General features: G+C 40.4%; 1 protein-coding gene across 8 annotated transcripts in view; it reads left to right on the top strand.

Annotated features, from left to right (window-relative positions):
• Nucleotides 1-10,603: 10,603 nt before the first annotated feature.
• KLHL13 (kelch like family member 13) overlaps nucleotides 10,604-26,334 on the top strand; it is a 185,527-nt gene continuing 169,796 nt past the window's right edge. For 4 of the 8 annotated variants that reach the window (XM_070067101.1, XM_070067102.1, XM_051827329.2 and 1 more), the window contains exon 1: nucleotides 10,638-10,933. The gene's annotated coding sequence lies outside the window, so the exon portion shown is untranslated. Of the gene's footprint in view, nucleotides 10,934-26,334 lie in introns of all 8 variants that reach the window. The other 4 variants (XM_008272916.4, XM_008272917.4, XM_051827330.2 and 1 more) reach the window with 4 other exon arrangements.

The raw sequence follows: 26,334 nt of genomic DNA on the forward strand, positions 1-26,334 counted from the left end.
CCTCACATTTTTACATAAACATTCCTATTGTTTTCTTTTGATTTCCTTTGTATTTTTATTAGGGGATTTCTGCCTTTACATTCTTTCATAATAATGGCTATTGTTCCCTGTTTCTGTGTGTATTACATCCTTAAGAATCATTTATAAGGCTGGATGAGTGGTTACAAATTCTTTCAATTTCAGTTTGTTTTGGAAGGTCTTTATTTCAGCTTCATTTATAAATGAGAACTTTGCTAGGTACAATATTTTGGGTTATTAGTTTCTTTCTTTCGGATTATATCTCTCCATTCTCTCCTAGCCTGTAGACAAACAATCTTTCCTGATGAATACTTCAGAAGTAGCTCCTCCTGTCCCAGAGCACTGACTGTACTATTCCCTCAATTTAAACCATTTCCCTGTTTTATTTTCCTCATTCACTTATCACTACATTAAATTAATCTACTTTTAATTTTTTTTACTTGATTATTGTCATTTCCCACTTGAAAATAAGCTCTTTAAAGGTATAACTTACCTCCTCTTCGTTGTCTTGAACATGTGGTAGGTACTCAATAAACATTTGCAGAATTAAGAAATGAATTATCTAAAGACCTGGCATACTCAATCTAAATAATTATTTAGTTATTTGAAAGACAGAGAGAGAGACAGATAGGAAGACAGAGACAGAGAGATGGAGAGAAAGAGATCTTACATCCACTGATTTACTTCCCAAATAGTGGCAATGGCTGGGACTGAAGCCAAGAGCTAGGATCTTCATCTGGGTTTTTCGTGGGGGTGACAGGGACCCAAGTACTAGAGCCTTTATCCACTGTCTCCCTGGATCAGAATTGGGTATCCAGGAATTGAACTAGCACTTAATATGAGTGATATGTGGGCATAGCAAGTCCTAAGAGGTGGTGTACTTCATTGTGCCACAGTGGCCACCCTTGGTGAGCAATTTGAAGTGAGAAGTGAAATCAGACGCCTGTAAGAGTTCATTAACAAAGTTATGTACTTCTGATCATCAAAGTGTTGAAGTTGGGCAAGATGGTTGTGGCTGCTAAAAAGATATGGTTGTGGCTTGACATAATTTATACTGTAAAGAAGCAACTGTTAAGAAAATTCACAAAAAGTGCCGTGGAATTACAGAAGTAATTAAAATTTTTAAAAAAGATTTATTTATTTATTTGAAATGCAGAGTTACACACACACACAGAGAGAGAGAGAGAGAGAGAAAGAGAGGGAGATTAAGATTGAGATCTTCCATCCATTGGCTCACTCCCAAAATGGCTGTAATGGCTGGAGCTGGGCTGGTCTGAAATCAGGAGCCAAGTTTTTCTTTCATGTCTTCCATCATGGATGCAGGGGCCCAAGCACTTGGGCCATCTTCTTCTGCTTTCCCAGGTCATAGCAGAGAGCTGAATCAGAAGAGGAGCAGCCAGGAGTAGAACTGGCACCCATATGGGATGCCCACACTGCTGGCAGCAGCTTTACCCACTATGCGACAGTGCCGGCCCCAAGTAGTTTAAATTTAGTTTTCTATATTTGAATGTATGACTGTAGAACTATGCTTAGGCAGTTAGAATACATACAGCGTGAGTCAAAATTAGATACAATTTAAAATAATTCATGTGCAGTAGATACATTAGCTTTTGAAACTTTGCAGCCGCTGGGATGCCATGGTTGGCCTGAAGTTCTAAGATAATGTAGTGAGAATACAGCACAGCTTCATTAATGTGTATTCCACCAGTTGAGAATATTAAGACAGAAATTGAGATTTTGTTATATCTAGGGAATAAGAAGATTTTTGCCAAGAATGCCATTATTATAAAGAAGATAGTATTGGGAGTCTAAAAAAATCCTTGGAAGAATAGACATTGTTGGTACCCTATTTTAGGTACAATTGGTATGCACATTCAGTTAGTCAATCACACATTGTAATGAATGACTTGAGCTGATAAATTAACTCAGTAATTTTTATTTGTACAGTCCCAATGTGTTAGGCTTTGAGATACTAGGATTTAGTAACAAACAAGACATCTAGTCCATTCCTTCATAGGGCTTACATTCTTTCAAGGAGACAAATAATGATTTCCATTAATATGAAAGTGCTATGATTTGAGGAGTACAGGGTGCTTTAGGAATGTAATAGAAATATCCATGCTAGTCCAGGGTGTCAGGGGAGACCTTCTGGGGAAAACCCTCAGCTGAGACTTGAAGGATAGCAGTTGTCTAGGAGAAGAGGGTTGTAGAATGGCATCCTTAGAGGAAACAGCATGTCAGAAGACTTGGATGCCTTACTTGGCTGATAATCTTTCTGATTAATATAGCATGGCTATTAAAAGCGTCTATCAACTCTTTGCCAACCTGATTTGCATTTCTCTATATACTTGAAGTTAATGTAATTGTTTTTTTCTTGAAAACATTTTGTGATTCCAAATCTTCATGAATTTGGGCAAACATTGCTTTTACTTTTAAAATACCTTCTGTTCTAAAGTTAATACATCTGGTAGACAACTCCTGCTGCCTACATCTCTTCTGTTTGGTCAGATATGTAATGGCTGGTCTTTCATGTGCAATCTACGTCCTTTACAACTTTCATGTTTTTCTGTAGAAATGTTATTGTATGGTGCCATTATGACTTATTAGTGGTACTTAAAAACCCTCTAACATTTGGATAGTAAAACAACATTTTCTGTGTCTTTTCCTGAACTCATAGGGTTTTGTGTTAGGAGAGCACTGCTAGAGACAATTTCTTTATATATATATATATATATATATATATCAGATTATATATATCAGATTACTTATATGTAAGTAATTACATATATTACATATATATATGTGTGTGTGTATATATATATATATATATCAGATTGCTTCAGATCAGCAAACAAGAACTTTAGACCTGTGACGTCCAATGCATATGACAATGGAACACTTGAAAATGGCTACTCCAAATTGAGATGTGTTGTAAATAGAAAATACATACCCTATTTCAAAGGTTTAGTATGAAAAAGGAGTGTAAAATATCTCTGTGTAATGATTACATGTTGCAAACATTTTGGATTCATTGGGTTAAATACATTTGTTTAATTAATGCAAATTCACCTGTTTCTTTTTACTTTTTATTTTTTAAAAAAAATATTTATTTATTTGAAAGTTAGAGTTACACAGAGAAAGGAGAGGCAGAGAGAGAGAGAGGTCTTCCATCCGATGGTTTACTCCCCAGTTGGCCGCAATGGCTGGAACTCTGCCTATCCAAAGCCAGGAGCTTCTTCTGGGTTTCCAACGTGGGTGCAGGGGCCCAAGGACTTGGGCCATCTTCTACTGCTTTCCCAGGCCATAGCAGAGAGCTGGATGGAAAGTGGAGCAGCCGGGACTTGAACCAGCACCCATATGGGATGCCGGTGCTTCAGGCCAGGGTGTTAACCTGCTGCGCCACAGCACTGACCCCTCTTTTTACTTTTTGGAGTGTGGCTACTAGAGAATTTAAAATTACGTATGGCTAATGTTTGTGGCTCACATTGTATTTCAATTGGCCAGTGCTGCTTCAAGCTGGTTAGAAAACAGGCATAACATTTGCTATCATTGTTGGTGATCTCTAGGAGTCATTATTGCTGGCTAGGGAGCATGGCTTTTGAACAGAATCAGTTCCAGAGAGAGTTACAGTTTGAATAGAATCAGTTGCATCTGTGCATACTATGGGCACTTTGTTGGGGATGAGGGATTGAAAAAGGAATTGATTAGATGCTGTTCAGTTCCCACCTAATGATAAGAGGCAGAAAACCTAAAAATGTCCTATTAATGAAAGTGGAATGATTGTTCTCAAGAAATTCCTGCTGCTTATTTTTCTCTTGAAGTTTCCACAAAAGTCTGTAAGTATGAAAAACATTAAAATAAAGAAATAGAAGCTAAGCCTCTTTATATATACAGTTCCTATATTCACAATCACTATCATCAAGAATAAAGAAGCCAAATCCTGTTAAACATGCTTTGCAGTTTGGTACCATTTTTTAATCTGGAAGTGCCTTAATAACATTAACTCATTAATCATCACAATCTCTCTGAAATTTTGAGCAGTGAGTGTTATTATCCAAGTTTATGCATTAGGAAAGAATCAGTGAAGATAAAGGTCTTGCACAAATTAGATTGTGGTTAGCAGAGCCCACTTGCCAGTATGGAATAGTTAGGAGATGATATTAAATGGGATGTGGTACAGGGACCAGTGTTGTAGTGCAGCAAGTTAAGCTGTTGCTTGTGGTAGTGACATCCCATGTTGGACCGCTGGTTCAAGTCCTGGCTATTCTGATTCTGATTCAGGTTCCTGCTGATGTACCTGGAAAAGTAGAGGATGATGTCTTAAGTAGTTTAGTCCATGCCACCCACATGGGAGTGAACTGCTGGTTCAGTTTACACATGCCTGCAACAGTCAGGGCTGGGCCAGCCTGAAACTAGGAACCTGGAACACGATCTGGGTTTCCCATATGGGTGGCAGGGTCTCAAGTACTTGAGCAGTGACCTACTGCTTCCCAGAGTACACATTAGCAGGAACTAGAATTGGAAGCAGAGTTGAAACTCAAACCTGGGCACTCTAACATTGAATGTGAGTGTCCCAAGCAGTATCTTAACCTTTGCACCAAATGCCTGCCTTGTAGTTTCTTTTTCATTATCTGCACATTGTGGTTTATGGGCCAGAGTTTTTTTCTTTTTAATTTTGATGATTTTTTTAATCAATCATACTTTTGTTGTGGTATCTAAAAGATTCTCTGCCAAACCCAAGATAGCAGAGTTTGCTTTTACAACTCTTACAGTTTCTTGGGTGGACATTTGCCATGACAGTTAAAATGGTACTTGAAACACCGACATCTTATATTGGAGTGTTTGAGTGCTGGCTCTGCTTCTGTTTCTAGCTTCCTGCTAATTTGCTTAGAGCCAGCAGGGATTGTTCAAGTTGTTGGGTTCCTGCTACCTATGTGAGGGTTTCAGATTGAGTTCTTGGCTCCTGGCTTCGGCCTAGTCTAGGTCTGGCTCTTGTGGGCATTTGGGGAGTAAATCAGAAAATGAAAGATCTCTCTCTCTCTCTGCTTTTTAAATAAACATTTTTTTTTTCAGAACAAATTTTACAGGTCCTTTTTTTGCTTTTAGGTCTATGATCTATTTTCAGTTAATTTTTGTTAATGGTATGAAATAAGGACTTTAGTTCACATATATATCCAGTTGTTCCAGTAATATTTGCTTAAAAATGTGATTCTTTCTCCCCTGAATTTCCTCTAAAAATTTTAGCTGACAAATAATAAGCATGTATGTTTTGAGGTACAGTGTGATGTTTTAGTCTATGTATATATTATAGAAAATTCAATCAAGTTAATTATTATTTCTTTATGCTGAAAGTATCAAATGTATCCTTTTAGCAGTCTTGATCTTGGTCACCACCCAATGCAATAGATCACTAAAACGTATTCTTCCACTCTAACTGCAGCTTTGTTGCCTTTGATCAACATCTCCCCTTTCCCCATCTCTCCCCATCTCCTTCAATGTCTGGTAGCTACCTTTCTATTTCTGTGAGATAGAGTTTTCTAGCTTCTACATATAAGTCTTTGACTTTCTGTGCCTATATTTTTTCATTTAGCATAATGTCCTCTAGTTCCTTCCATGTTGTTGTAAATAACAGAGTTTCCTTCCTTTTCAAGGCTGACTAATACATTCCATATTTTCTTTTTCCACTTGTTCATTGATAGCCACTTACATTGCTTCCATATCTTGGCTATAATAATGCTTGAAACAAGTATGAGAGTGCAGTTGTCTCTTCAATATACCAATTTCAATTCCTATGAATATATACCCAGAGATGTGAGTGCAGTATTATATGGCCAAAGTATCTCAACTGACATTTCTCAAAAGAAGAGGTATGAATGGTCAACAAATATATGAAAAAAAAATGCTCAAATCTGTAGCCATTGAAGAAATTCAAATTAAAAAAAACAATGAGATATCACCTCTCACTTGTTAGAATGGTGATTATCAAAAATATATACCATAATAAGAGTTGGCAAGGATATGGAGAAAAGCTCTTACACACTGTTGGTGGGAATGGAAATTAGTGCAATCATTTTGGAATATACTGTGGAATTTCCTTAAAAATGAACTAACCTTTGAACTTTTGTTGAAAATCACTTGTTCATATGTGTTGTGAGTCAATTTATGGACTCCTTCCTGTTCCATTGATCAATACCACACTGTTTTGATTATGATAGCTTTACAGTAAAAATTAAATCAATTATCTTATCCTTCCAACTTGTTCTTTTGAAAAATAGTTGTTTTGGGTAGTTTTATTGTTAGGCTTCCCATATGGATTTTAGAATCAGGTTGTTACAAAAGAGCCAACTGGGATTTTGATTGGGATTATATTGCAAGTATATATCAATTTTAGGGGAATTGACATCATAATGATATCAAGTCTTCTGCTATATGAACATAGTATCTTTTTCTATTTATTTAGGTCTTTTATTTATCTCAAGAAGGTTTTGTAGTTTTCAGGGTGCACGTCTTATACATCACTAGTCGGATTTGCTCCTAACTCCTAGAACAAGAGCCTTCTGTGTATACTATTCCAAGCCCCTTTAATCTTGAGATATTCTTATAATTAGTGGTTCCATTCAATAATAGATTAGATGAGTGTTTCAAAGTAATGTCAGTTGATCACAGAGACAAAAATGTGTCCTAATATTTTTCAATCTGTTCTTTAATTGGAGTTATGTAACTGAAATCATTTAGTTTCGCATTAGGTACACAGCAGGCTTGCATTCACACTAAGCATCAGCTTCCAGCATTGTGTTCTTTGTGGGGTGTGTGTGTGTGTGTGTGTGTGTTAATCTACATCTGCCTGTGTGATAGTTTACTGAATTTTTATAAGTTTATAATTAAATTGGTACCATCAAACCTTTGAGGACATGACAAATAGGATTCTAAGATGGCCCTCACGATTTTTGCCTTCTGGGGTACACTTTATATATCCTTCTCTCCTTAAGTGTGGGTGGGAATTATTAATAAAATGAGATTTCACTCACATGAATAGATTACATTACATGACAAAAAATGAATTTTGAATTAATCAAAAGGGAGGGGTGGGCACTTGGCACAGCAGTTAAGCCACGGGTTGGGATGCCTGAATCCCATATTGGAAACATTTGAGTCCTGGCTCTGCTTCTGATTCCAGCTTCCTGCTAATCCACACTTTGGGAGGCAGTGGTGATGGCTGAAGTACTTGTATCCCTGCTGTGCATGTGGGAGACCTGTCAAATTCTTGGCTCCTGGCTTCAGCCTGGCCTAGCTCTGGCCATCGCAGGTATTTGGAGAGTGAACCAGAAGATGGAAAATCTCTCTGCTTCTCTCTGTCTCCCTTTCCATTTCGAGTAAAAATAAATCAGTATTTTTCAAAGGGAGATTATCCTGGATGAGCCTGACTTAATTTGGTGAAAGACCTTAAAACAGGGACGTGGACTCTTCCTGAGGAGAAAGAAGTTTTCTTGCTGGCCTTGAATAAGCCAACAACCATGTTGTTAATTGTCTGTAGGGAGGGGCAACCTCTAGAGCCTGTATATGCTAAATAACTCAATGCTGTAACTAAAAGGAATGAATTTGCTCAGCAACCTGCATGAACTTGGAAGGAAATTCTGTGTTCATATGAGAACATAGCCTGGCTACCATGTTGCTTGCCACTTTGTGAGCTCCTGAACATTGAAATATTAGCCATGCCTAAACAGCTGATGCACAGAAACAGGTACTAAATGTATATGGTTTTAGGTCCCCAGGTTTGTAACAATGTGTCACTCAGCAATTAAAAGTAACTAATATTGTGGATGCTTGTAACAATGTGTCATTCAGCAATTAAAAATAACTAACACAGTGGATACTTGTGCTGACATTTGAACTGTTCACTATTGCATTAGTTTCCTAGAGCTGCCAGAACAAGGTGCCATAGTCTGGGTCACATTAGCAAGAAAAATATATTTTTTTAATAGCTCTAAAGGTTAGGCATCCAAGATCAAGGTGTCGCCAGGTTTGGTGTCTTCTGAGGCCTCCCTCAGCTTGCTTCCTTTCTGTGTCATTACATGGTTTTTGTGGGCACACATCTCTGTGTCCTAATCTCTTTTTATAAGACCAATTGTATTGGATTAGGGACCATCCTAAAGACCTCAGTTTAACAGTTACATCTTTAAAGATCTTATCTACAAGCACAATTACATTCTGAGGTGCTGGGGGTTAGTGTTTCAACACATGAATTTTGAGGAGACCCAATTCAGTGCATAATAGCCGTAAAGCTGTTTTTGTATTCTTTTCACAAGTGCTATTTTGTTTTGAATTTTTTTAATCCCCGAACCTCTGTTACATACAAGTATTCATATTTTACCATAATGTTAACATGGTTAACATGGAAAAATCCTTGTTATTCTTATCCCTAGTTTCTAGTAACCAATTGGTCTGATATTGAGAAAGATAGCACATTGTGAGTACATATATGCATATGTGTGTGTGTGTATGGTTATGGATTTTATATACTGACAAAGTACTTTCACATGCATGATCTTATTTGAAATCCCAGATGATGTTGTGAAGAATATCAGGACATTATTTTATTATCCTCACTCAAAATTCAGGAAAACACACTTAGACAACTGAGGGAGCTAACTTACTCTCATGTAGCACATTAAGTGTCTTCTAACTCTAAGTATAGCACTCCATCCACCAGATTAACTGTTCTGACAAAGCATTCTAGCCCCAACAACAGGCTTCCTGTTGAGTAAGCATATTTGAAACATCTTACTCTAAGTTCAAATGCATATTTTATAATTGCCCCATCTCATCACCTTTAGTATGAACTCTGGAGGGTTTTCTCCTTGTGTGGATAAGGGCTGCTTGGGCCACACACAGTTATCCTGTTTACTTGACATTTCTGTTGGAGAAACTTATTGTACAGTAACCTCACTTGAACTTTTCTAAGGCAGGGATGATGTAGTGATTTGGACACACATCAACTCAACTTATATTTATTTTAACTTGCATGCTAGTTTTTTTTTTTGATACATGCTGAAATTGATTGCTTTCAACATATCTCCTCAATGAGATTGTAAAATTGCTGTAACAGGTGCTTTCCATCTGATAGGCATTGAGTGTGTAATGTAGGTAGATAAGTACAATAATTATAGAATAAGCATGGTGAATAAGCTAACAATGTGTCCTTGTTAACAAAGGTGAATTGAGTTTTGAATACACTAACAGGCAAAAGATGATAATGCAAAATCCGTGTGGCTGTAGAGTTCTATTTTCACCAGTTCAATAAAGCCTAGCAAGGCAGTGTTCCTTTTAGTTCTAGCAAGTTTCTGAGTAGCTGATTATTCTTAAATTCACCTAAACCCACTATTAGAATATCAGTACATAGAAGTTGAAATACCAAGTCAGCAATGTTGAGCAGATTAGCCTACTGAAGAACTATCTCCCTTTGCCTGCCAACACTCACCTATAACTTCCTTCAAAAAGAAAAACAGAGAAAAAGAAAACACAAACAGTGATTGAACTGGTTGCTAAGAGCAAATTCCTATTTTTTTTTCCAAGGAGGAGTCTGGAATGAAGCAGAATCTGCAGAGGAAGAAGTAAAACAAGGTGGCCCCAGGCTGTAACCGTCAAGAAGGCAAAGAATGAATAGGAGACAAGGTGAAAAACAGGCTTGACTGGGGTTTTGGTTGGGGGCTGCTAGGCTGCAACTGGGAGGAGAGAATGCGGATTCTGACTCAGAAGAACAGTGAGGCCAGAGTTTGAAAGCAGTATAACATAGTGGTTAAGAACTTGGGCAACAGACACACATCACTTGAAAGTCTGGGTCCTGCTCTGGCCCTTATTAATTGGGCACCTTCTTAACCTTTCTCGTTTGTAACCTGGAGATAATAACAGCGTGTATCTCGTGGAACAGCTGTGAGAGCTAAGTGAATTTAGTTTCGCACTTGGTTCCTAGTAGGTGCTTAGTAAAATGTCAAGCTGCTTTGTGATTGGTACTCTACTTCTTTCTTAACACTCTGTATTCCAGTTGGGAGGGGGAGAGCTGAAGCACTCAGCTGCGCTTGAAGGGTGATGAGCAGTTGTGGGAGAACCTGGGTCGGGCTTACTTTGAGATGCGGGCCCCAGTGAAGTGAAGTGGCACCACTTGCAGAGCACACCCTTTGCCCGGGGCCCTGATGTGGCTATGAGGAAGCCAGGGCCACGGCTGGCAGGACGCATGGGTGGATCTCCTTCAGTGGCTGACCCGGGGCGGCCGCACTGTTTCTTCTCCCTGGATACTTAACAGTTTTCACTTCTGCCTCCTGGGCATTAGAAGCCATGTGTGATCACAACCGACTGTCCTGATTTCAGAAGCGTGAGGGCCACTTGGCGGTCATCCCGCTTCCGGGCCCGGCCCTGCCTGGCTTTGGCTACTGCTGGGGAGTTCAGCTCGGACCCCACACGGTCCTAGCCCCAGCTCTTCGCGTCTCCCGCGCAGGCGCCGCCAGGCCACCCCCGCCGCCATGTTTCCCCCGCCCGCACGCTCCCTCCCACCACTCCCCCCTCCCCTCCCCAACTGGGCTCCCGCCCCGCTCCAGTATCCTCCCCCACCCCCTGGTGAGGTCAGGCAGAGGCTCTGCCGCTGCGGCCGCGGCAGCACGGCTCTTATTCCCCGGGATCCCGGAACAGGGACTTTTGAAAATCACTGGAGCGGCGTTTGGGTTAGGGTTTGCGCTGTCTGCTTGCGAGAGGACGGGGTGAAGTGGTTAGGGGGCGATCAGAGTGTTGCGGAGGTGCGGGTGCTGGTACCTCGCGGCAGGAGGCAGCCCCGGCTGTGCCGCGCGACTCCTTCTTCAGCTCTCGGAGCGTGAGCGCAGCTGCGGGCAGACGAGCAGCGGGACGCCAGGACGTGGCAAACGAGGTGAGGCAGGGTCTCAAAGTCACGGGGGCTCCACCAGCAGCTTCTCCGTCTCAGCGACCCGCGGGACGTGGCAGGGAGTTTGATTTGCACCAGGGGCGGTGGGGCAGGGAACCAGCTTCGCTCTTTGCCCGCCTCCCCCACCCCCGTTTCTGCCGCGTGCCGGTGCGCACCCTCGTCCTTACACCTTCGCATCGCTGCCTCTCGGTTCCTCTGGCCCCGCTGGACGCCGGAGCTCTTCTAGGACCACAGAACCCAGTTTCCCTAGACTTCTTTGTCATGCCTCCGAGATACTCTTCTATGGACTTCGCTGTCGCTCCCCTGACGCTCTGAGGTCCCTCTGCCCGCTCAGCCCCACTGTCTCTTGCCCTCTAACAGTTTTCTGCTTTGTGCGTCTTAATCCATCTGTCCCTTGGATTATAACTTGGGAGGCACCGCCGCTGGTTCCCAAGTCACGAGCACACTCCCCTTCTTCCTTGAAGCTTTCAAATTAGCCCTGAACATCTTCAGCCCTGACTGTGTTGACTTTTGGGGTTTAATTATAGTTGATTAATGATTTTGTTGGAGGCTTACAGTCTAGCCTCGGGATTACTGGAACTGATGGGGTCTTTCCTTCATTATATATGCTTTAGGCAATTCTGCCAAGTAACTTTACAGTTTCTTTCTGGGGCTCAATAACTTAGTCCAAGACCCACAGCCACTTAAAATGTATGTATGCATGTTTGTATGTAATCCATGTATATGGTCCTAAGGTTTCTTCCCTACTTCTGGGCAGGCCTGAGAGAGATGGGGCGGGTGTGTGTGTGTGTTGGGGGGGGGGATGTTGGTGGGATTCGTGAAGCCTTGCTCCATTTCTCCGTCTGTAAACTAGGATGTTCTTTGTTTTAAGGCAGTTAAAATACTTAGTTGGGAATAAAGGCTCTTAGGTTAGCATAGACTCCTTACTTAGCACACTGCATGGGAACTGAGAGACTCTGGGATTTAAAACTGCCTCTATTAGGAGGGCATGTGCCCCCTCCCGTTTTTTAAAGAAGCCACAGTTTCAGATCTTATGTTTGTATAAACCCACCAGAAGCAGCATTTTCCAATACTCCTCTTAGCGATATCGTTGCTTCATCCCCGTAATAGTTGCCCTGTTAGTCCTCAAACAGGTTCATTTGTTCACTTTCACGCAGTAATTAGTGCATGAAGAAAATTGAATGGGAAGCAGAAAGTAGAGGCAGGATACCAGTGAGCAAGCACATGTAGACGTGTGCTGCTGTGTTGCAAATAGACTGTGCCTAGTGCTCAAATTTTAAAACAGAAAATGCAATACGCAGTTATAATGTGATTTTACATCTAAAAACATCGGCCCCCTTAACTGTAAGTTCTTACGAATACCATTATACCTAGCCCTGATAGATTTGCGGACTTTATGTGTGGCCAGGTGTTTTCAGTGCCACTGTGTGCATTGAGTGGCAGCACTCTCAGAAGAAATCAAGTTGTGGATGAAGATAGTGGCTAAGCTGGTAGCACTTCTTTTGGCAGGGTGACAAGGAGAGTGGTTTCTGCTGCAACATCAAATGCTGTATTTTTAAATAGATAAATAAGAGCCCTAGGTGCCTTTAGAAAGTGTAGTGTAACTGTGTGGGGGTTAGTTGATGTTTTGAAGAGAGTTGCTTTTAAAGAAAGGTGAAGAGTATTGATTATCAATCTAGTTAGGTATATTACAGGTGATTTGTAGTTTTCCCCATTCGTTTGGGAAATCCCTCAGTTCAATTTAGTTTTATTTAAGAAAGGGAATGTAGTCGAGGAAGCGTGCTTATTCTAATAGGCCCACCTTTATAAAGCTGGAATTTTCTTTTCTTTTTTTTTTTTTTTTTTGACAGGCAGAGTGGACAGTGAGAGAGAGAGACAGAGAGAGAAAGGTCTTCCTTTTTGCCGTTGGTTCACCCTCCAATGGCCGCCGCGGCTGGCGTGCTGCAGCCAGCGCGCTGCGGCCAGCGCACTGTGCTGATCCGAAGCCAGGAGCCATGTGCTTCTCCTGGTCTCCCATGGGGTGCAGGGCCCAAGCACTTGGGTCATCCTCCACTGCACTCCCGGGCCATAGCAGAGAGCTGGCCTGAAAGAGGGGCAACCGGGACAGAATCTGCTGCCCCGACCGGGACTAGAACCTGGTGTGCCGGCGCCGCATGTGGAGGATTAGCCTAGTGAGCCGCAACGCCGGCAAAATTTCCATTTTTTAAAAAAAGATTTTATTTATTTATTTGAGAGATGGGGTTACAGGGAGAGACAGAAAAGTCTTCCAGCCATTGGTTCACTCCCAAAATGGCCACAATGGCTGGAGCTGAGTCCATCAGAAGCCAGGAGCCAGGAGCTTCTTCTGGGCCTCCCACGTGGGTGCAGTTGCGCAAGCACTTGGGCCATCTTCTACTGCTTTTCCAGGCCATAGCAGAGAGCTGGATTGGAAATGGAGCAGCCAGGACAGGAACCGGCACTGACGCATCAGGTGGAGGCTTAGCTCACTATGCCACAGCACTGGGCCCAGGAATTTTCTAAATTTTAAAAAATATTTATATTTATTTATTTAAAATCAGAATGACAGGGAGAGAGAGAGAGAATATGCGAGACACAGAAAGAATCTTCCATCCACTGGTTCACTTACCAAACAACCACTGAGGCTGGACCAGGCCAAAGCCAGGAGCCAGGAACTCTATCCAGGTCTCCCATGTGGGTTGGCAGGGGCCTGAGTACTTGGGCCATATTAGAGCTGTGTTCTTACTTGCATTAGTAGGAAGATAGACTCGAAGAGGAGCAGCCCGGACAGGAATCTGTCCACCAAGCAGCTGCTTAACCCATTGCATCATGATGTGTGGCTCTAGATCTGTAATTTTCTTGGCAACCCATTTTCGAAAGACATGAAGCTTGAAACTTTTAAGGAAAGAAGTTTATATCATTTTGTTCATGTTTTTCCCTTTATGATTATTATTGATAGTAATTCTAGTCTAAGATCACCACTAATAAGAATGTGATTATACAGTAAAACTGTTTCCCAGGAGAGAAAAAGGTGGGTGTGAGTTAGCCATAGCATTTAAAATTTTGTTTTCATTAGTTTCTAACAGATTCAGTGTACTTTGTAGATACAAATCTAAGAATATACTGATATTCCCTTCCTCTGTCCCTCCCTCCCTCCTTCCTCTTTTCTCCTTCCTTCTCCATTTCTTTTTTTTTTCTTTTAGTTTTTGAGATAACATTTTAAAATTACATTATGGTAAAAAGAGTTAATACTTCACTGAACAAGAAATTTAACAAGTAAAAAGCAAAGAACGAAACAAAACAAAAACCCCTAGTTTAGTGGGAATGTAGACAAGAACTATAAACAATAATGGAATGGAAAAATGACCATTTTACACACGTACAGTACATTTTAAAATAATCATGGATCATTAAATCTGTCATAGTATAACATTCTTAACCATTGGTTTGACAAAGGCATAGAACAAAGTTTTACAAAATACTGATACACACAGATATTTCTTCCTTTTTTTCTTTTTTTTTTTTTTTAATTTTAGCTCCCATATATGAGGGAGAACAGGTAGTATTTGTCATAGCTTTTAAAAAAGATTTATATATTTGTTAAGGCAGAGTGGCTACCACAGCCATGTGGTAGCGGAAATCAGGAGCCAGAAACTCCATCTTGGTCTCCCACATTGCGGGGCAGAGGCCCAAGTATTGCGCCATCTTCTGCTGCTTTCCTATGTGCAAGAAACTGAATCAGAAGTGAAGTAGCCAGGACTTGAACAAGCGCTCCTGTTTGGGATACAGCTTAACCCACTGCACCACAATGCCAGCTCTGCCATAAGCATTTTGCTGTGAATCTTCAGTAGGACTTGATATATAATTGATAGCTCACCTGTTATACCTAGAGGTTATTAGACTTGATATTTTCAATGTTACCAAATGCCAGTGTGGTTTGCTATTGTATTATCTTCTTTTTCATTTTCTCTGCATTATAAATTGTATTTCTTCATGTAGTTTGAATTTCAGTAGTGTAGGCAATGAGATGAAAAGAAATGAAACTAACCAATTTCAAATTGTTTGATTTTTATTGATGTATAACAAACTACTAAAACCTCAAAATATTTTTTGAATCCATTGGTCAAAGCTAATCTATTTGCTATGAAATAATACCAACTTAATGGGAATTATTATGTTTCCGAAAATGTAGAAAGAATTTGGAAAAATGAACAGCCCTGGAGAAGATATTTTAAAATTAGAAAACTGGCTTTCTCAAGTGCCATTCATAACAATCAAGATTTTTTAAAGTTTATTTATTTATTTGAAAGTTAGAGTTACAAAGAGAGGAGAGGGAGAGAGGGAGAGAGAGGTCTTCCATTCGATGGTGCACTCCCCAGATAGCTGCTATGGCCAGAGCTGCACTGATCCGAAGCCATTAGCCAGGAGCTTCTTCCAGGTCTCCCATGCGGGTGCAGGGGCCCAAGGGCTTGGGCAATCTTCTGCTTTCCCAGGCCATAGCAGAGAGCTGGATCAGAAGTGGAGCAGCCGGTTCTCAAACCGGAGCCCATATGGGATGCCAACGCTTCAGGCCAGGGCATTAACCCACTGCACCACAGTGCCGGCCCCAAGAATTATTCTTTAATTTAGTAATGCCCATTACAAAATCTGTTGTATGCCTTCTGTGTGTCAAGGCTCTTTCCTTTTGTAGGGTATCCCAGTGCTGTTAGTCTACCAGAGGACGTAGACAATAAACAAGTAAGCAAATAAAGAGTACCCCTTATAGATTATAGTACGAATGGTGAAGAAAATAAATATGGAAATGTAACAGAGAGAGCTGGGAAGGGCCTACTTCAGCAAGGAGGGCCAGGAGAGGCTTCTGTGATGGTTAATTTTTAAGTCCCTTGACTGGATTAAGGAATACCTAGAAATCTGGTAAACCATTATTTTGGGTATGTCTGTGAGGATATTTCAAGAGAAGATTAGAGTGTAATTCTGCGTGGAACAGGCAAGGAAGATCCACCCTCATTATGGGCTGGCACCATGCAATCAGCCAAGACCTGAGAGAGCAAATACAGAAGGTGAACTGGCCTCTGCTTTGAGACCTGGGATGGTCTTTCTCTGTTGCTTTGGACATCAGAACATTAGCTCCATGGCCTTTGAACCCTTGGTCTTTTACCAGCAGCCTGTTGAGTTCTCAGGCTTTTGACCTCAGACTGAGAGTTACACAGCAGCTTCCTTGGTTCTGAATCCTTCAGATTTGATTGAGCCACAATGCTGGAATCTCAGGGGCTGCAGTTTGTGGACAGCTTGCTGTGCAACTTCTCAGCTGTCATTCCTGTGTGAGCTAATACCCCTAATAAATCACTTCTTATGTATCTGTACATACCTTATTGGTTCCGTCTCTTTGGAGAACTCTAATACATCCTCTCAGAGAAGGTGCTGAGTAGAGTCCTGAACAAGAAGAGAGAATTGGCCTACTTTGTTAAGATATGGGGGAAAAACATTCTTTCTGAGAGAAGGAGGGCCTTGAGGCAGGAAAATAGACTTAGGATTTATGAATGACAGAAAGTCAGTATGACCGGATGCTATGGAGCTGGCTCAGGTAGTAGTTAAAGGAGGTGTTAGAGAGCCTAGGGAGAATCATATAATAGGTAAGTAGCACTTGGAGGTCCAGAGAAAATATTTTGAGTTTGATTCTCAGAATAGTGGGAAGCCATTGAGGAGTCTTCAAAGACAAGATCATTGACTGAAAAAAGATTTAGCCAGTGGAAATAAAAAAAAAAATATTTCACAGAGGATAAAATGGAAGCCTACCCATTCAATGGTTTGCATTAATTTCTGGAACAGAAAAGAAAATACTTTGGTAAGTATTCTAAATAAACATGTAATTCAGTTCTATTTTGCTTAGGCGAGGGGAAGGGAGAATGAAAACTCTGAGGTGAGTATGTTAAAAAAAAAAAAGCAGTATACTTTCCACTGCTATATTGTCATCTGTGCTACAAGGTAAGGTGTAACCTACTTTATTAAAAGTCAGAAAATTGTTCAACGTAATAATTGGTTTTTCACAGAACGTTTTATTTTCTTATAGAGATGTTTCTTTTGCAAGGTTGGTTTTTTCATTTGTGCATAAAGAAGTAACTTAGATTTTAGAAATTTCAGAAATAGCTTTTGGGGTCTTAAGAAGTGTTTGCCACTGCCCTTTAGCTGTTCTCTCTAAAATTTTCAAATTGCTATAGCTTTATTATTTGAGCGATTAGGGTTACTGTGTTGCTTGAGTCTTAATGGAATTTTATTGCCCTGAGCCCTTGCTTAAAGGTAATCCAGCTGTAAGTTCTTGTTGGCCCCAACCAGGAATGCAGATTGTTATGACATTCCATAGGGGTAATTCTAATATTGTGGGGAAATAGCCTGCAAAGTAAGTTTGGGCAGCTCTTGTAAGGTCAAATTCCAAATCCTTAACTGAGCACTCAAGGATCCTCCACAATTTGACCTCAGGCTACTTTCCCACACGTTCATATTCTCTTACACAAATCTCCACAGGTTTAAATAGACTTTCCTTGGTTTGGAAGTTTCATGCTTAGCATTATTCCTAGCACAATTCACAATAGGTGCTTCTATGATGGGTGCCTTCCATTAGAAAAACTCTTCCCTTTCCTTTCTATTATTTCAAATATCCACATGCTAGTCAAGGAAGAGTGCAAATCTCAGGTCCTTTTGAGCCTGATCTCCTTTTCCTGTGAAGGTGAACAGCAGTCACGCACTTGCCTCATTATATCATAATTATGTTGATTTGATGCCTGGCTATGTCCACACTAGCTTCTGGCTCTATGAAGGTGATCTGGACCTTGTCTGGTTTGCACATCATTGTTCCTGAGCACCTGGCACTTGATATGTACTCTATAAATAGTTATTGAAGATTGAACAAATACTGCCTTATAATGGTTCTCTTATTGGGCTACTTAGATCATTTAATACTGTTGTGAGGGAGGCCCCAGGCTAGGCTTATTCCAGGTTTTTGTTTCTTTGAGGAAGAGATATAGATAAAAGTGAGCAGGAAAGCAGTCTATTTAAAGGCAAAGGGAAAATGCACACTCAGGAGGGCGTGTGGACAACCTTATAAAAGAGTGATGCAATTAATAAAGTTCAGGGTCATCCTTTTGTAGAATAGGAGATAATGTCTGAGGCAGGTTTTACTTGAATATTCAAATGGGGGCAGAGTTTTTGAGGGACTTGAATGCCATCTCTTTCCATGCCTAGTTTGGGCAATCTCCTAAGCATCCTGGCATCTGGTGTATTTGTGGCTGCAGTACACATGGTGAGATCTCAGAAGTGACATGGCTTCTGGTACATGATAGGAGTGGGATTCAGGTGCATTATGGGAATGGATTGCCAAGCCTATAGCCATTTTGGACATTTCTAGCTGATACCATCCTGGCAGCTATATCTTCATCCTCTTTTTGAGGGGTGGGGTTTTGGATGGTAGTGGGGGGGCTGTGGATGTAGCTCTGGCACCTGTGTTGGCAGTCCTCCATTCTTTGCTACTTCCTTACCTACATCCATACTGTTTTACTTTTCACATGTTTGTCTGGTATTCTGAAGCAATTTCTGAGAGTGGTTGTAGAGAAAAACTGTTCAGAGCACAATCTCTAGATTTGCCTGTCTGAGTTTGAAGTCTAACTGGGAGACAGTAGCTGGAGGATACTGGATGATTTAGTTAACCTTTCTATAGCTCAGTCACCTAAAGAACTGATTTCTTAGGGTGCTTCTAAGAATGAAATGAATTAGGTATGCCCACAATTTGCTTGTAATTTTTAAATTGCTAAAGCTCTGAAAACTGATAACGATTTTGTTTTGTAAGCTAGGTGTCGACACTCAGGTGGTAGCAAAACCTGACTTGAATTCACATGAAGATTAGCCTACATAATGTTAATCTTTATTTGCATTTGCTCTGGAATTAATAACAATGTTTACGAGGTGGTGTCCAAACCGTAATGGGTATTACATAATGTATAGAGTATGCAGGTTATTGCCTATCTAAAAGTCTGGACATTTCTGAATTCAGAAATACATCTGCCACCAAGGTTTTCAGATAAGAGACTGCACATCTTATGGTAAAGTGCTTCAATGAGGGACTTGTACATAGTAAGTAGTTGCTGTGGGTGGTAGAGATTAGGGAGGTAAATAAATGACTTTATCTTTCCCAGTGCCTTGCTCATAATGGTTACCGTGTAAATGGCTACTATGTAAATACATGCTGATTTATTCATGCAACAGCTCTGAATAGAGAGGATTGTCTGCATGGTCCTCATATCATAAGAAAACAGATATGGCAGGTTCACATAATTGTAATGAGCCAAGGTCTAATTCTGTTAGTGTTCTTTTGTATAGTACTGTTAAGAATATTTAGTATTTGGATACATGAAATACATGGAATTTGTATACCTGAAATTAAAAAAAAAGAAATATATTAAATAGCAAAAAAGAAAAAGAATATTTAGTTTTGTGTTCCATTGGTGATGTAAACCAAGCTATGCTTCTTTGGGATGAAAGAGTCTTTTTGAGGGGTGGCAACAGGGGAGATTCAGCTAAGAAGTTATTTGCAGTTGGTTAACATTTATTGAACTTCTAGTATATATAGAAATTTGTATTAAAAGCTGAGAAAATGTCTAGAACAAATTAAAATGATTCCTGGCCTTTAGTAGGTGCATCGCTAGGCATGGTTATGTGGGAATACCTGGGAACACAGGTATACATTACAATTCTTTATTTTCCTCTATGAACTTGAAATTATTATTTTTAAATTTTATTTAAGGTACACAAATTTCTTGTATTTCATATATACAGATTTAGGAACATAGTGTCACTTCCCACCCTATCTTCCCTTCCACCCATGCTTCTTCCTCCTCCCTCTTCCATTCCCACTCTAAATTTTTTTTTTGTTTATTTGAAAAAGTTACAGAGAGAGGTCGAGACTGAGAGAGATAGAGGTCTTCCATCTGTTGGACCACTCCCCAGATGGCCGCAATGGCCGGAACTGGGCCATTCCAAAGCCAGGAGCCAGGAGCCAGGAGCCAGGAGCTAGGAGCTTCTTCCAGGTCTTCCACGTGGGTACAAGGGCCCAAGTATTTGGGCTATCCTCTGATGCTTTCCTAGGCACACTAGCAGGGAGCTGGATCAGAATTGGAGCAGCCGGGACTTGAATTGGCACCCATGTGGGATGCTGGTGCTGAAGGCTGGGGCTTTAATCTGCTGTGCACAGCACTGGCTTCTCTCCCCCTTAATTTTTACAGAGATCTACTTTCAGTTTACTTAATGATCCTAAAGTTAACCCTACACTAAGTAAATGAGTTCAACAAATAGTATGAAGAAAAAAAAAAACACGTACTGTTCCTCAACGGAAGAGACAAGGGCTACAAGCAATCATGAAGTCTCAACATGTCCATTTCATTCCAATACATTACATTTTAGGTACTCTATTAGTTACCTCAAGTCAGGGAAAACATATGGTATCTATCAACTGTTGACTGTATAAAGAAATTATGGTATATGTACACTATGGAGTACTACCCAGCTGTAAAAAAAATATCATGTCTTTTGCAACAAAATGGATGCAACTGGAAACCATTATACTTAGTGAAATAAGCCAGTTCCCAAACTTGAAATTATTAATATTTAAAAAATGCAAAAAGGAGAACTCAAGAGTCAATCAGAAACTCTTCTTGGTATCTACTATGTGAATTGGTTTTTAATTGCCTAACGCACCCTCCCTGCAGTGTTACCCTGTGTAACCTTTTCTTTCCAGAAAGAAACTATGAAAACTGTTTTTTAAAAATCTCTCATGTTTCTAAATAACAATTTGTTTCTTTTCATTGTCCTTTTGTTTGTGTGGAATTGTTTGTGTGATTTTTCTGGAATGTTCATTTATTTGAAAACTAGTCCTCGAAACCATTCTCCCAATTAACTCAACAAATATTTATTGAGTGCCTGTAATATTCAAAGTACTAATCTAAACAAATACATTCTCTCTGCAGTGCTCTTTCCACTATTTTGGACTGTCTCAAACTGGAGCACATGTACTGAATGAGCAAGGTAGTGACATGATGATGCAAACCAAGAAACACAAAATAAAGCAGCATGTGTTTTCATGAAGCATCTATTTTACACGAAAGTTTAGGAAAACATTAACTGGTAGCAAATTGAGCATATTCAAAATATTTAAACGAACTCAGATGCCTTGTGCTTTAGAATGCATTATTATTTGAAGATTTGAGGTAGCTTCTGAGAAAGTCTGTGATTGTGAGGGTCACTGTGGTAACCTTATAGAGACCCTTTGAAAAGCACTGAGGCAGTGCTGTGCTGTTTGGATCCATTCTTGTAGTCAAACACTCACATTTTATAGCCTTAACTTCCCATGATCCCCTGTGGAAAAAGTAATGGACATTCGTATTTTCTCAATGTTGCATAATTTCTTTTAGTTCAAGGATAAATCTGGTTGTTTGATGATTGTCTCAATCTCAAAATGTGTTGAGTACTAACAGAGTTCCTAAAGTCAGTGGTCAACAGCTAAGACTGAAAGTGAAGGCCTTGCCGAGGGACCGGTATCTTCAGAAGAGAAGTTGTCAGAACATGACACCCTTGAACTAAGTTGATGGAGTGGAAGGTTTGCCCTGTTCAATGCACATTTACATATCCTGCTGATCTGAAGTTAACTTTTGCTAACTTAAAGCTGCTTTCATTTTTGACACAGGCAATATAAAAATTGCTTTCTTAATTGCTAGCCACTGAAATATTTAATACTAGTAAAAGTTGTCAAGGATCACATGCTTTGAGGTTGATAAAAGGTTTCAGTCATTTGAGATGGTTTTGAAAATAGGGGCTGGAACTGTGGCATAGCTGGTGAAGGCCCCGGTCTGCAGCGTTGGCATCCCGTATGGGCGCTGGTTTGAGTCCTGGCTGCTCCACTTCCAATCCAGCTTTCTGCTATGGTCTAAGAAAGCAGTAGAAGATGACCCAAGTCATTGGACCCCTGCACTCATGTAGGAGACCCAGAAGAGGCTCCTGGCTTCGGATCAGCACAGCTCTGTCCATTGTGGCCATTTGGGGAGTGAAGCAGGGAATGTAAAACCTCTCTCTCTCTCTCTCTGCCTCTGTGTAGCTCTGCCTTTCAAATAAATACATAAATCTTGAAAAAAAAAAAAAGAAAATAGGCCAGCCACACATCGGAGTAATGCCTGTTTCAAATCAATAGATTAATTTGTTCAAATTAGATACAGAAGAAAAAGGCAAGTGAACAAAGGAATTCGAAGTGGACATTGTGGTACAGTGTGTTAAGCCACTTTAGGATGTCTGCATCCCATATCAGCATGCCTGGTATCAAGTTCTACTTCCAATCCAGCTTCCTGCTAATGTGCACTCTGGGAAGTAGAATATCGTAGTTCAAGTACTTGCATCCCTTCTAACCATAAGGAAGACCACATGGAGTTTTTTTGTCTCCTGGCTTCAGCCTAGCCCAGACCTGGCAGTTGTGGCCATTTGGAGAGTGAAAAAGCTGACAAAAGATATTCTCTCTCTTCCTCTCTCTCTCTCTCCTCCTCCCTCTCCCCTCCCCCCCCAAGGATAGCACTGTGGTATAGCAGGTAAAACTGCCTCCTGCAATGCCAACATCTCATGTGGGTGCCAGTTCAAGTCCTGGCTGCTCCACTTCCAATCCAGCTCCCTGTTAATGGCCTGGGAAAGCAGTAGAAGGTAGCCCAATTACCTGGGCCCCTGCATCCATGTGGGAGACCTAGAAGAAGCTCCTGAATCTTGGCTTTGGCCTGGCTCAGCCCTGGATGTTGGTGGCCACATGGGAAGTCAACCAGCAGTGGACGATTCATACCTCTGTCCTGCCCCCACCCCCTGTAACTCCAACTTTCAAATGAATAAATCAATAACCAACCAAACAAATAAATGAATGAATAAATAAATCTTTGCAAAAAATCTCTCTGATGGTCATTTGCCTTTCGAATAAATAAAAATTAAAAAAATGAAAGGGGGTGAAACTAAATGGAGTAAGTTAAATGTGAATCTTTGAACTGATTTTTGTTATTCTGTCTCACTTTCATTATTGTTTTCCTATGCCAGACATAGTTCACAGGGCCTGAGATGGTTATGTTGTTCTGTTAATGTACAAAGCTTATATGGCCATGGGCATAGAGGATAGTGATTGAGGAATGATCTTTATATTCTCTGTGTCAAGGGCTTTTACAGTCTATTCAGTAAAAAGAGATAAGAGAATTATAGAGTTTTGATTCTTACATTTTTTTAGAGCATGGCCAAACATTTTCATAGAATATCCCACTTGAACAAAATGTTCGGTTCCACTCTTAGACACTTCCTAGTGGGAAGGCAGTAGAGTTTAATGGCTAAGATCTTGAACCCAGATTTCACAGGTTTGGGTTCAAATTCAGACATTGTGTCTTGCTGCCAGTGCGGTATTTGGCAACTCACTTCACTTTTCTGAACCTTGCTTATCTCCTCTGTAAACTATATCATCTGGCTGTTGTAAGAATTAAATGATATAATGCATATAAAACACTAAAAACAGTTCAAGATATAGCTATTGTTTTATTTATTCTTCATGCATTTCTGGCTGAAATAGTTGAAAACATAGGTTTTGACATTCATATACAAAGCATAATGTGAGGGAAAATTGTGTCGCTTTTTAATTTATATTGCCTTAATTCCAGTCTAGATACGTTGTTTCAAATGTGTATATGTTAAATGGTAAGTAGACTGTTCAGAAGTAATATTAATTTTCTGATGAGCAAGAAAATTATAATGCTTGGCTTATTACTCATTCAAATATTGCATCACATTGAATACAAGAAAATGCCAATTTTTAATACAATTAACCCAGTATATATTTAGATTATGATACTCTTTAATACAGTTTAAAATTTTAATAACAATTTTGAAGGAAAAGAGATGTAGGAAAGTGTATATTACAAGCAGTGTTTTTTTTTTTTCTTCTTAAGATTTATTTGAAATGAAGAGAGACAGAGAGATGGGGAGGTCTTTCATCTACTGGTTCACTCCCTAAATGGCAGCAACAGCCAAGACTGGGCCAGGCTAAACCCAGGAACCAAAAATTCCACCTGGGTCTCCCACATGGATGGCAGGAAGCCAAGTACTTGGTCCATCATTCTAGGTACATTGGCAGGGATCTAGATGGGAAGCAGAGCAGCTGGGACTTGAAGTGTCATCTGACACTCCAAAGTGGGATGCTGCTATCGTGAATGGCAGCCTGCTGTGCCATGTTATTTTTTTTATCAAAAAATTGTAAAGGTTTATTTTATTTATTTGAAATGGAGAGAGGCAAACAGAGATCTTTCATTCTCTGCTTTATTCCCAAGTTGGCTGCAACAACCAGGTCAGGGCTAGACCAAAGCCAGGAACCAGACAATCCATCCTTGTCTCCCACATGTGTGGCAGGGGCCCAAGTACTTGGACCATCACCTGCTGCCTTCCCACATGGATTAGCTGCAAACTGGATTGGAAGCAGAGCAACTGGAACTTGAACCAGCGCTCCAGTATGGAAGGCCGGCAAGCCAGGCAGCAGCTTAGCCTGCTGTGTCACAACAGTGGCCCCAGCAGGTTGTTTTTCAACATGAAAACTTTTTGTCTTCTGCTAATTAACGAAGTCACAATTTTTCTCTGATTTATTTGTAGTTGTTCCAGATTTCAGTTCTGCAAGGAAGAAAATATTGGAATATTTTCTTTATAATTAAGCCATTGGGAGGATGATTAATTCTGTATAAATAATGTCTTTCTATAGATTTGAGTTGATGGAGTTACCTTAAGCTTTTATTATAGTTACATTAGCAACAAATCAAATAATACCTTAAGAGATGATAAATGTCCATAGCAAAAAGTTTTAGTGAATAGATCCTATAAGTGGGTTGTTATGGATGTTGGGGGGATAGTCTAACCTTTGGAGTTGAAAATACATGAAGGTACCATTCCTTCTCTTCCACATAATGCCATTTGGTTCCAATGTCAGATACATGACGGGACACATGATCCTTGGGGAATCATATTGTTACAGAATGTAATAGATGAGGCCAGTGTTGCAGCATAGTGGGTTAAACCACTGCCTGTGATGCCACCTTCCCGTAAGGTGCCAGGTTAAGTCCTGGCTGCTCCACTTCCATTCCAGCTCCATGCTGATGTTACTGGGAAAGCAGTGAAGGGTGGCACAAGTACTTGGGCCCCTGCAACCCACATGGGAGACCTGAAGGAAGCTCTTGGCTTTAGCCAAAAAGAAAATGCAATACATGCATAGAAGGGAAAAGACCAGGTAATGCGTTGGTAACATACAGTATGTTACAGGCATTGGTAACATATAGTATATTACAGTTTGTTGTGACAGTTATTAATATAATGTACATCTGAGTGCTTGAAAAGTTCAGCTCCTATAATAAAGTGAGATGTTATTTATTAGAAGTGTTACCAGCATTTTTACGTAGAGATCAGAAGTAGTTTCTAAAGATTTTATTTATTTGAGAGGTAGAGTTATAGACAAAGAGAGGAAGAGACAGAAAATTCTTCCAGCTGCTGGTTCACTCCCCAAATGGCTGCAATGGCTGGAGCTGGGCTGATCCAAAGCCAGGAGCCAGGAGCTTCCTCTGGGTCTCCCATACAGGTGCAGGGATGGGAGAGGGGCAAGCACTTGGGCCATCTTCTACTGCTTTCCCAGTCCATAGCAAAGAGCTGGATCAGAAGATGAGCAGCTGGGACACAAACCAGTGCCCATATGGGATGCTGGCATTGCAGGCGGAGGTTTTACGTACTATGCCACAGCGCCAGCCCCATCTAGCCTTTTAATTGATGGCTTTGGGGTGAAATTAAAACATCAATATTGGAGATATCAATTGTTATTATACCTGGTTGCACAACTTGGTGTTTACCAAAATGAGTTTTGGATTTATTAAGGAATTTTAAGTGCTTTTGCCAACATAGAGATGCAATATCCATTTAAAGCTTCATGAACAAGCATTTGTTAAGCAGTTGTTTGTAATGAACTCTGGAAATGATCTCTGAAAATAATCTTCTCAGGCAATTATATGCATCACTCTACTGGGAAGGAGAAAATATATCTACTTCCCTGAAATAATTTATTATCTATTCAGGGGCAACAGAAACAGGTAACTTGATTTCAGCTAATACTAATAGTAATACTGATCAGTAGCAAATTATTATGAGGGCAGGCATTTGGTGAAGCAAAAGTGGTTGACGCCACTTGGGTGCCTGCATCTCATATCAGAGTGCCTAGGTTTGAATCCTAACTTTTTACTTCTGATTTCAGCTTCCTGTTAATGTGCACCTTGGGAGACAGTGGTGATGTTTCAAGTACTTGGGTCGGCCTG

Source organism: Oryctolagus cuniculus, chromosome X (assembly GCF_964237555.1).
Source record: "Oryctolagus cuniculus chromosome X, mOryCun1.1, whole genome shotgun sequence".
In the NCBI taxonomy this organism is placed as follows: Eukaryota; Metazoa; Chordata; class Mammalia; order Lagomorpha; family Leporidae; genus Oryctolagus; species Oryctolagus cuniculus.